We start from the raw sequence: 13,204 nt of genomic DNA, 5'->3' as shown, positions 1-13,204 counted from the left end.
TTTGTTGTACATCCACACTAACAACATTTTGTTGCTTACTTTTTATGTTGTATGATTTTTTTTTATGATATTGTAAAAATTGTGATGTACCCCTTATGTCCATGTTGAACCCATGAAAATGTAGAAAATGTCAATATGTCAATGAAAACTCAATACCATTGATCAAGACAATGTGCATTTTAACATATTAGTTTATTCATACGTGTGATGCACGTCTTATAAAAATTTAAATTATAATTTTATAGAAGTTATATGTGATCTTATTAAATATTGTTCGTTATGTTGTTCATTTAATTAATTTAATTGTATCTTTATATATCACCTTTATATATCACCATAATAATTATGAAAAGTAGATTATCATTTTTTCACTTATTTCAATAACATATTGAAACTTTCAGTTCACTTAAAAGCGTTGTGACAATACTAATACAAAAAAGAGATTGGATGATCTATACCCTTTAATTTATAGGTATTAATCACAATATATTAGAAAATATATTATCACGTTAATATTATATGGTAAAAACTTAAATGAACTCATCTGTTTTTATATATAATAAAAATAATTTTTTTTTTACAAAATCTACAAATTTATCTTTTCAATTTCAGAGAGTTATTTGCATCTCCTAATTATATCATATTTTAAAATTTTTAATGTTTTGTTTTAAAAGACTATTTTATTAATCGCAGTCTATAACTCCCTTAGATATTATTTTCGTAGTGATTTTGAAACTCTAAGCCTCAAATCTCACATAATTTATATAATTGGTTTTTTTTTTTTTTCTAAATTTTTAGTAACATGATTTTTCTTTTAAATTTAGAAAAATCGTAAAAATTCAATCCGTCCCTTAGACATGTGAATTAAATGTGAAAAGGGGATAAATTTTGAGTTTTTTTTTTAATTTTTTAATTTTAAGATAGCATTATTTTTTTCTTTTAAATTTAGAAAAACCAATATATCTGTTGAAACCAATTTTGATCTTTTTTCTAATAACCAAATGCATCTCTTGAAACAAAATTTGAAATTTTTTGGGGAAAATATATGTTCAACCAAATTTGTTAGATTTTTTCTAAAAAAATGAATGAATAAAACCCAGTTTTGAAACTAAATCCACATGAATGATAAGGAAAGTATTTGTTCATACGAGGTTTCCAGAAAAAACTTGTTTTGATGTAGATTTGATGTATTGTGGTTTAATCTCTAGTACTTGATTCTCTCTCAATGGAATGCGTATGCTTGACTTAAGAAAGCGGAGTGTCTTTGTATCTTCAAGGGGTGATTCAATCTTTAAAGTCAAGAAGTGGTTCGGTATTTAGGAGTTAAGGAGTTTTCTGATGCTAGAGAATTCTCTCTAGGCTCTCCCGAGTATATAATTTTTTACCTCCATAAATAAAAAACTCATTTGTTTATAAAATTCTCAGGTGGACTTTGTGGACTTGGGTTTAATTGGTCCATAGACCCGACCCTTAGGCTCAACTAATTGGACTTGGGCCTTAGTTGACATTTGGGTCAAATTAAGCCTAATTTTGGGTTTTTGGACTTTAGCCCAAATAATAATATCAAATTGAACCAAATTAATTTTATTCAATCCATAACATCATCAGAATTCACTATGTCTTCAACTTCAATTCGGGACACATGTCAACTTCTAGTTAGTCTCAAATTCAATTATTTGAAATTTCATCATTATTTTAGCATGACAATTTGCGATTGGTCTAAAATTTCTGATTCAACAAAAAGTCTCTTTTTCGAGATTTATGTGCATATATGGATGGATGAATCTTGAAAAATATAAAGTTGGAATCGAAATTCAAAATGACTCAAATTGATGTATTAGTCAAACTATGAATTTAGTACATAAGTTTGACTAGAATTTGGGATAAACTTTGAAATATGGCCAAATTTTAATTTGAGATTTTACCTTCCAATTTGATTTGGATTGAGGATAAAAGCTAAGCTTGATTTGAATTTGAGATAAAATTTGGAATATGGCCAAATTTTATTTTGAGATGTATTTGAGACTTTATCCCTAATTTAATTTTTCTTCGAGGATAGAAGATTAAATTTGGATGATTTGAACTTGGAATAGAATTTGAAATACGGCCAAATTTAAAATTAATGTAAATGGATCTTGATATCACTTGATTTAAGGCCAATCCATTCAAACCTACCAATAATCATAAATTCAAATTTAAAAGATAAGATTTTTTTATTCAAATGAAATTTGAATCCATCTTGATCTCTATAAATAGGGTTCACCATCTTTTTCATTCTCATCTTTCCCTCCTACTCTATTCTCCTCTTTCTTTTCTTCATTCTCCTTTTTTTCCTTTTTTTTTTTCCTTATTCCTTTATTTTTTGTTCTTATTTTTTCTTATTTTTTCTTATTTTTTTTTCACGTTTTCTCCCCTTGTTCTTGTATTCTTATTTTTCTTTTTCTTTCTTCATTTTTTCTCACATTTATTTATTCATTTTAAAAATCATACTTTTTGTATACTCATTGTGGATATATCCTTGAATGTTTTAAATACTTGTCCCCTTGTAATGAGATGGACACCAAAGTTGCTTACAACTGATTTGACTATAGATACAACCCATATGTGGGTGATCATGTGGCCAGCTCTGCCAACAACGATCTGACTCCTGCTAGACACAATTCTATATGGGTAACTATGTAGCCTGCCGTGGTGATCGTCAGCTTCGGCAACAATGATCTGATTCCTGCTAGATACAACCCCTATGTAGGTGACTGTGTAGCTTGCAAGGATGGTCGCAAACTTCGCCAACAACGATCTGACTCATGTTAGACACGACACCTATATGGGTGATTGTGTAGCTTGCAGGGGATGGATATCAGCTCTACCAACAACGATTTGACTCCTATTAGACACAACCCCTATGTAGGTGACTGTGTAGCTTGTAGGGGTGGTTTCCAGCTCCATCAACAACGATCTGACTCATGCTAGACACGACTCTTATGTGGGTGATTGTGTTGAAGGAACCAAGAGGTCTATAGCAGAAGCAGGGATCGTTCCTAATTTCCAATTTCACACAATTATGGAATCAAAAAACCCTAAGTATATATTTTAATAAAAATATAGCATACTTTAGGAAGGGAATTTGGGAAGGAAAAACAACTTACCCTTAAAGATTCAATGCCTTCACGAATTTCCTCTCCAAATGATCATGAACAAACACGATCATGAACCCTTTGATGATCACAATCAAAAACAAAAAAAATGGCCGCCATCATAAGAGAGACCTTTGTATTCTCCTTAGGAATGAGAATATGAGCCAGAGTTGTGGGATTTGCTATGAATTTTGGGAGAGAGAGAAAATTTGAGAGAGGGCATAAAAGCTTTTAGGGAGATCTTGGAAAAAAACTTACAGAGAATTCTATTCTCTTCTTCGGAAGAAGATGAAAATAAAATAAAAACCAACTCCCCTACACGTCTAATGAGAGAAAATGAAAGGAAGGGAGTTGTAACTCCCTCCTTTTAATTTTGAAATTTAAATATAAATAAAAAATAAATTTAATTTAATAAATAAATAAATAAATATAAATACACACATATATAATAACTAATTTATTATATATATAACTATATGTTGTATCAAACATAACACATAACCTATAGTTTTTATATTGTATCAAATACAATATAACGTATAGTTTTATTTCTCTCATATATGTATGATATTTAATATAAATCGTATTTATACTAAATTTAATTCCTCTCAAATAAACTTTATATTATAATGTATCAAATACATTATATTAATTATATCATATATAATTAAGTTAAATTAATGATATCACATATAATTATTTCCCTCAATTAATTTGAGCAATTAAAATTAATTCTCAATAATTTCTGTTGAGCTACAGACGTGACTTTATGGACCTATAGATTGAAGCTCCAATGGTACTTGAATAATTAATTAAACTCCTTTAATTAAGTTACTTAACATCCATTAATTGTCGATCACTTTACTAAAGACTGACATTTGCATTCTTCACCCTACAGATATATTTATGTGTCAATTGGATATAACCAGTCAATAGTGCGATGACTCTTTACAAATTGTTCGTAAGTACAATTGGATTAAAATTAGCATTTTTCCCCTGTAGTTACATCTATCTCCTTAAGTACTATTGATCTATCTAATGAATAATAAGTCATAGTCCAACTATGACCAAACCCCTCTCGGGCCAAGAGAGAGTTTGGTGCCACATTGTTCAAGCCCTGGAATCAATCCTTAAAGGAACAATTTATCTACTTACCCTAACATTAAGGAATGAGTGAATTCCGTCTTGTGTAGTTGTGTTCCCAGCTCCCCAATCAGACGAATCCCCAAATGGTAGGCTCATTGAGTCAACGATCTAGCCACTCCCAGCCATACAAATCAAAAGACCGCCTTCATAGGTAGGAGTTCACAACTCACTCAAGATTCAGGTCATGTCACCTATAGTCATCTTGGTGAAATGTGAGTCTTTATTATTAACGGTGTTATATAATGAGACTATTCATTTCGTGGTCCGGTCTTATACAAACTCCTCTTTATAAAATACCTTCTCTCACATGTCTATACACGAATGATCAGGATCAAATCATTTGTGGCAGTTTACAACAATTGTAACATTTACAAAGCAAGTCATATTCGTAGTGTCACCAGGATAAAGTATCCAGCCTCATCTATCTACTATAGACCATTTAGGTTATCACTTAAACATGATCCACCTGAATGTCTTTACATACATATTTAAGTTACAAAAGATAACCTAGGATGTTAGTTTATTGGTTTTATGGGTTAATGCTACTAAATGAATAAAATATCTCATAATTTATTAAACAAATAAAATTGTTTGTACATTACAATTACAAACTATAGAACCCACGAGATTTTGGGCATCAACCCCAACTATCGCCTATAAGGGTGGTTGCTAGCTCCACTGTCACATCCCGCTCTAGATTACCCTCTTAACCTGAATGGAATGGTGACTGCAGCAGTTACCAACTCTTTTGCTGGCACTTACTGCCTATCTAACCTGTTAAATTTTGCTCAAACCCTGAGTATATACATATCATCAATATACAAACATAATAACTCAGAACTTAACACTTTTACATTACAAGGTTTCATAGCATTGTCCATACATGAATATTACAATTTAGTGAGCCCATCTAGAATACTAGTCACTAGACAAACGTACCTAAGGTAAGAAAGTACATGCGTTGATATTTCTAAACACAGTACATCAAGCTTCATTCAACCTTAGTTTCAACCCTAATGTATGCTTCATACTTTGTAAAATAAGTTGGCTTAACTCTTGTTGGACTAGCTTGTAAAAACTATTAGCATGCGTTAGATATAGGATACTTGGAAAACTCATACATTAGTAACATCATGCGTTGATAAACATTCATAAGCATTAGCAATTCCAAACTATCCTTCTAGCCTAGAGAAGATATGACTGCCTTTATCCTTAGTTGAGAGTGAACTACTAGATCTAACCCTCAACATTAACCTTAGTCGGGGAGAACCCTTTTGCTCAATCCCTCGATGTCGTATTACCAACGTGCACGTGGTTATAACTGAGTACCATCATACCTTAGGTATTTGACTAAGATACCTTCTCATTGTCCTTCAGTATCCTTAGGATACCTTCTCATTATCCTTTGATATCCTTAGGATACCTTCTCATTGTCCTTCAGTATCCGTCATATAATTAGTCATAAACATTTACTTGAACACTGAGGCTTAGTGCTCAAATCATCATACTAGTTCATCCATCATACTAGTTCATCATAAAAATGGAGTTACTTAAACATGCTGAAAGTATTTGGACAAGATAACATATTTAAATCATGTCAATTTCCATGGAAAACATGCTTTACTTAGCATGAGAAATAACTTCAAACATATGTTGCTTGGCACTTCATATAAACACTTAGCATGAGAAATAACTTCAAGGAAATCATGGTTTCTAAATCATTAAAATATTAAATCATCACATAGTCATTCAAAGCTCGTTGGTCTCTTAACGGGTTATACACCTCTCCTAGCTCTTCTTGGCCTGAAAGGACATAATTCCCAATTAAACTACTTAAAATTCTTAGCAAAATACCTCAAATAGTTCATTTACTAATGGAACTTTCATCATCAAAGACAACTTTACTAGCGAGATACTCATTATGAATGAATTCTTCCTCATGAGCGAGATCCTCATTATGAGCGAGATCAAGCTTTTCTTTAACAAACTTCAACCTAGCGATACTCACCATACCAGCAAGATTCAGCCCAATTTCTAGCGAGATTTTCTTCTAGAGCGAGATCCTCATCACAAAATTAGCGAGATCCCCATTCTCCATATCTCACTATAACTCTCCACGGTGAGTTGTTTGCTTGTTCTTCCTAAGTAGTTGTCTGCTTATGCACAGATTCTCTATTACAACTTCAAAAATTCATAACTCAAAATCCAGACCTCTTTTGAAGAAACTTCCTTCTACAAACATGTTTAGAATCTAGTTAACTTCCTTCCTCATGTTAAAATTTTAGCCAAAATTTCCTTATAGTTTGGCCTAAAGCTTCCAATATTCACCTCGAGTCCTGATTAACCCGAGATTCTGCCTCCTCTGCACTTTCTTCACTTCCTGTTCTTCTCCTCCTGCAATCTTTCTCCGAAAAGACAACCTCGAAAGTTAGATTCTCCCAGCTTTCAAATAGCACTAATTTCACTAAATTTGCTCATGTAGATTGCCAAAACCAAGCTTTTGAAGTTCCTCTTCCTTTTAATCTTCTTGCCGCCTCCCGAGTTCAAGGATTAACCACCACGTCACCCCATATTTAGTGCCTCCAGCCAAACCAATAAGTGATTTTCCTTATTTAATATGTTTTTCTCTTCCTTTCTCCACAACTTCTATAAATAACATGGATTTTCACTTATTAGATATTTAATATATCATTCCTTTGGCTAAACATGCTTGTTTAGGAAACTTAGAATTTGAGGTTGACACTTAGCTACACAAGAGCTTATTTCTACTTGCTTCCATCCTCTATCCCTCCTAAAACATGGTTTCATTTAACTCATTAAAAGACATCACACTACTTACTCTTACTTAAAGTAATTAAGGTTCAGGTTTTACATCCACCAACAAGGATCTGGCTTTTGCTAGACACAACCCCTATATGGGTAACTGTGTAGCCTGTAAAGGTGGTCATCAGCTCCACTAACAACGACCTTACTTCTGCTAGACACAACTTCTATGTGAGTGACTGTGTAGCCTGTAAGGATGGTCGCCAGCTCCCCCAACAATGATCTGGCTCCTGCTAGTAGGGATGACAAAATTCCCTATGGGGTCAGGTCACTGCGGGTTCCCAACCTGATCGGGGCGGGGAATCCCTAGTTTGACCGAGTACAGGGGTCAAACCCGATTTAAATCAATGGGGTGGGGATGGCGAGGGGATCTCCACCCCGATTTTTTTAATTGTTGATATACACACACACAACACACTAAAACAGTAGCTTTTTCAGCTACTGCATTTTTTTTTTTTAATTATTATGTGTGTGTATATATATATATGTACACACAACTGGAACAGTAGCTAAGCTACTATTTAAGTTTTTTTTTTTAATTTAATTTTTTAATATAATAAATTTGATGTTTTATTAATTTATAATAAAAAAACAATAAAATAGTTTTTTAATTGTTGATTTAAACAAATATATGCAATAATAATACTATTTTCTTACATAAAATTTACAATTTTAATGTAAATACTAAATTTAGTTAAATTTAAATAATAAAAAATAAAAATGGGAATTTTTCTTTGCAAGAACCCAAATCCCCAAATGGAGATTCCCTAACCCCGACTCTGACTCCCCAAAATGAGAAATGGGGCAGGGACGTGAATTAAGAATCTCCATGGGGACGGGGATGGGGAGTGCATCTCTAACCCGCCTCGGCCCCATTGCCATCCCTACCTGCTAGACACAACCTCTATATGGGTGACTGTGCAGTCTGCAAAGGTGGTCACCAGCTCCACCAACAATGATCTAACTCCTGTTAGACACAAGCTTTATATGGGTGACTATGTAGCTTGTAGGGGTGGTTGTTAGCTTCACCAATAACGAGCTAACTCTTGTTAGACACAACTTCTATATAGGTGACTGTGTAGCTTATAGGAGTGGTCGCTAACTCCACCGCATTCATTGTATATTTATTCACTTAAGTAATTTATTACTTCCTTCATTTCCTTTCTTCTTCTTCTTCTTCTTCTTCTTCTTCTTCTTTTTTTAACATGGCAAGTGACCTTTTTTAAAAAAAAGAAAAAAAGAAAGAAAGAAAAGAATAGAATGGGTGGTAGTTTAGGGCTTCAATTTTAGTGTTCTTCCTACAAGCATGATCTTAATCCATGACCTAAGGATTTCTTCAATTTTGGCTTGAGTACTTGACTTAAACATTCTATCATTTTAAAGGTCAGTGCTCTAGTGGCTTTGATTTCAATGTTCCATTGTCTTCGATCTTAGTGCGCAACCTTAAGATTCCATTGGATTTGGCTTCAGTTATTGACTCGAGCGTTTCATTTTTTTCAAGCTTAGTGTTCTACTGGCTATGATCTCAGTGTTCCATTGGCTTCAGTCTTAGTGCGCAACCTGAATTTTCTGTCGATTTTGATCTTAGTGTTCTACCGATTTTGATCTAAGTATTCCATTAGCCCTAATTTTGGTGCTCTGGTTGCTTCGATCTCAATGTTTCATTAACTCTGATATTGCAAATGTGATGAAACAAAGCAAACTACACCTAATCTTGCATATAAGGCAAAGCTTAGCGACCAGACGTGAGGCTTGGTAGATTGGACTTGATCCTGCAGATGAAGCAAAGCAAGGCATATCATATTTAATTGTGTAGTTGAGGTAGAGTCAGGCAGAAAAGACTCGATCTCATAGATGAGAGGGAGCTAAGAGGATCGGACTTGATTTCACATATAAGGCAAAGCCAGGAGAACTAGACTTGATCTTGCATATGAAGCGGAGCCAGGCAAACCGAAGTTGATATCGCATATGAAGCAAAGCCAGACAAACCAGACTTGATCTCGCATATGAGGGGCAGCTAAGCGGATCAAACTTGATCTCGTATATGAGGTAGAACCATGTAGACTGGACTTGATGAAGCAAAGATTTGTCTTTTTACCAACTGCATCAGACTTGATTTTCCACCCTCCGCATCAAACCTGACTTTTTGTCTTCTGCATTAAGCTTGACTTCGCGACTTAAGCATGATGATGGCATCACAAAACCTCCAAATTTGAGCATGAAGATGAAGCATTGATGAATCCTCCAAACTTAAGCTTAATGAAGCACCAGTGAATCTTCTGCACTTGAATTTGAAAAAGAATCGATGAATCTTTCACACTTTTTAAGATACATTGTTGAAGCTTCAGATCTTGAGAAAGTGAAGTGAAGTGAGCCGTACCAAACTTGAGGTTGAAATGCCACTTCATATGAGCAAAACCCCTATATTGAAGATAAAGTGATGCCCTAACTTGAAGATGAAAGAGCAACAATGAAGCCTTTGAGCTTAAATTTGATGAAGCATAAACAAATCCTTCGAACTTGAATTTGATGAAGCATCAACGCAGCTTCTGATCCTGAATTTTAAGAAGCATCGACAAAACCTTCGAACTTGATTTTGAAGGACATTTATAATAGAAGATGAAGAGTCCAACTTTAGATGAATGATACCTCGAACTTGAAGCAAGCTATACCCAACATTTCTTAAATGAGCGGAAAGACGATTGAATTTTTTAGCAAAGACCTTATTGTATGCATCCAACGTATGTAGTATCATGTAAACTACACGTTTCTTCAATTTGATGCATCACATCTTTACTAGGAATGAACATCTTCAATTTGTTATGTTCCCCCCAGTAAGGATGAACATCTTCAATTTGTTGTACTGCCTCTAATAGAGATGAACATCTTCAATTTAGAGTTGCATTCCTTAGTGAGGATGAACAACATAATTTTGTAGTACCAGACGCAGGGTGATTGACTCACTACTTTCTTTCTTTCTTTCTTTCTTTTTTTTTTTTTTTATGTGAAATTGTTTGATAGACTCATCTTAAATTTATTTAAGTTGCCTATGTATCCTTCAAGAAAAGGATCAAGTCATAACGTAATTCAATTTTTTTTAAAGTTTCCTTTGAGCTACCTACGTACTCTTTATAATGAATAGGGATCAAGCCATAAAGTAGTTCAAAAAAAATTTTGGGTCGTTCATGTAAACCCTGTGCCTTTATTTTCCTACTTACGTATGTTGATTAATATGTTAAGAATGGTTAGCTAATGTTAAGCATTAGAATGTAGGGAAAAGGCTTGAGAATGGTAAGAAAGGAAGGAAATATTCTAAGTGTTGAAGTATAGGGCTCTCGAGTAAAGGAAGTGTGTACGCCTTGTAGGAAGAATGTGGCTAAGTATGGGCCATGCATTGGGGCTAAGTAGGCTTGATGACCAAGGCGGGTGTACGACAGTCATATGTGTCAAACGAGGTTAGGAGGGGCACAAGACACGAGTTAAGGCAAGGGTGAAGGCAAGACATACATTATGGGGGCAAGGTCTAGGCATGCGTTGGCTAAGTGATGGCCGAGAATGAAGCCATGCCACGACCACTGGTCTAGGCGTTGGCGTGAGGAGGTGCTGAAGCATGCACTAGGGTTAAAGAGGTGTTGGTGGCACATAGAAACGAGTAAGGATGCCTCAGGTGATGATGGAATAAGCGCATGCATTGGTCAATTGTGGGCATGGGATCGAGTGAACCATATGCGGATGAGAGGTGAAGGATGAGCCATGCGTTGGTGAGTTAGTGAATGATTTCAGCTTAATCACTCATTAGTGGGCCAGCTGTCAAGGTTAGGGAATCTAATCTCACTTAATGAGCTAGCTGGCACCTTAAGCTTGATTTGAGGCATGCATCTTCAACTATAAAAAGAAAAGAGCAGAAGAGGCTCTCAGTTTGGCCATTTAACTCAAGCAAATAGGAAAATTCTTGAGCTAATTTGAAGTTTGGAGTGTATAGATGATGTCTTTAGGCTGTCGGAAGCAATCTCCCAAGAAATCGAGTTGAAATTTGAAATTCCCCCAAGTAGTTCAAGCTCTCGAGTGATCGTGAGCAAGGTGTGAAGTTTGAAGGTTTCTGGGCTGATCAGGAGGAATTTGCTCAAATTTTAAGGTAAGAGAGTTAAGACATTTATAAACAAGTTTGTAGAAGGAAGTTTTCCAAAATCAAGTCTAGGAAAAGAGTTATTCGAGCTCAAAGTTGAAGATGGAATTTTTAGTTAAACAAGTAAGCGGCTGCAACGGTTGAGTAAGCAAGCAGTTTACACTAGTCGGAGGCACTAGCAGTCATGCAGGTGAGGGCAAGTTGGCACAAGGCGTTGCACAAGTGTGCACACAAGGATTGCACTGAGAAGGCACGAAACGTGTTGTGGTATGCGAGGTAGCGCACGTGGTTGCGTTGAGGCTGTGTGCGTTGACATATAATTAGGGTGCGCAACTCATGGGAGTTATGAGCGTGCCACAACACAAGGGACAAGTTCACTTGGCTGTTTAGCCTAGCTTGACTCAAGGTACAAATGATGGCATGCGTAAATGGTTATGCGTTGTGGGAAAAATGGTACCCTAAGTTAAATGTTAAGCTTGTTCTTATAAGTTAGGTTCATTAGGGAGCTAGTAGCATTTGCCAAATGTGTTTGTCAATTTCACAGGACAAATGCCAATAGGGAAGGCCTACCAACCATAAGAAGGACACCCAAGATAGTGAGTAAGAAATTCAAGTTTTTTCCAAATGCTTTGATGAACGCATGATTTCCCTTAAGCTAGTTTGACACTTGTTTTTATTTCTAGTATAAAGAGAAAGGTTTCCAAACAACTAGTTTTAAAAGTTCTCTTTAACACATGCTTAAGTACAATGATGATTCTATGAAAGCATGACTTAAGTCTTTCCATTCTTATGTTTTATGAAGCATGCGTTGAACATCTGTTTATGTTATGTTAGTTTTATGATGATTTGATGATAAACCCGATACTGAAGGACTTTGAGAAGGTATTCGAGTCCTAGTACCTAAGGTATGATGATACTTAGTTATTATCACAATGAACGTGTGTAGAGTTAACGTTGGTTATGTTGAGATTACTCAACACTAACTAAGGGTTGATGTTGAGGGATTGAGCAAAATGGTTCTCTCTCTACTAAGGATCATGATGTTTAATGATTTTTAGTAGTCTTATGTTTAAAAGTTTTAAGTATGAGTTTGCTTGGTTTTTCAGTACATATGTTTTTAGATAGTCACTCACTGGGCTAGTAGTTCATTCTTTTTAAATGCTTTCCTTTTCCCCAGGTAGTAGTCAACTCCTCAAAGGATAGCTGTGTTATTCTCTGCCACTCAAAGGACATATTGAAGCTTAAAGATAGAAGAGAAGTTTTAGGTGTTTACCTTGGTTATGTTTGTGTTAATGTCTGTTAGTAAGGAAGTGTTGGGACCCACTAGGTTTTGTGTTGTAAATATGTTATGTATGCTTGTGTGTTGAACCCTTGATGTTCTCAATTTAGTATGGGAATGATATTTATATGTTTATGTTGCGTTCGTATGGCAAGGGTTATTTAAGAAAGTCAAGAAGTTTAGATGGGCAGTAGATGCCATAAGTGAAGGAGTATATCAGCATGCAACGGGAGCAACAATGATCAATAAGCATTCTAATCCATTAATTTTGGCTATAAATAAAGCATACATATACAATAATAAGAGGATTTCATGTCATATTGTTGTAGAACCTTTTAAATCTCGAATTCAGCTGCAAATCTTCTCTAATTCTTCTTGTGAACCACCTCGAGATCTTCCCTACTATTCTCTTGGAGCTTTAGATTGAGTTGTGGGACTCAAAATAAGTTTGAATGAAAGGAATTTAGAGAAGAACACCACTGATGCAACTTAAAAAACACTTCTTCAACTTTACAAGTTTTCAACAAAACTTCAGCAAGTTTTAATAGTTTGTATGCCCAATTTCCACTTCCATCTTCTTTATTTATTGCAGGACATTCATGCAAAGAAGAAGGTTGTAAGAGATGCAGCTCATGCTTGGTGAATTGAAGCAAGAGCAAGCGGGTTTTTGAGTAAGCTGCTTGGTGGAGAAATCCC

This window comes from Benincasa hispida, chromosome 9 (genome assembly GCF_027475165.1).
Source record: "Benincasa hispida cultivar pf3 chromosome 9, pf3_genome.v1.1, whole genome shotgun sequence".
Taxonomy (NCBI): domain Eukaryota; kingdom Viridiplantae; phylum Streptophyta; class Magnoliopsida; order Cucurbitales; family Cucurbitaceae; genus Benincasa; species Benincasa hispida.
Note: the sequence above shows the minus strand (reverse complement) of the source record.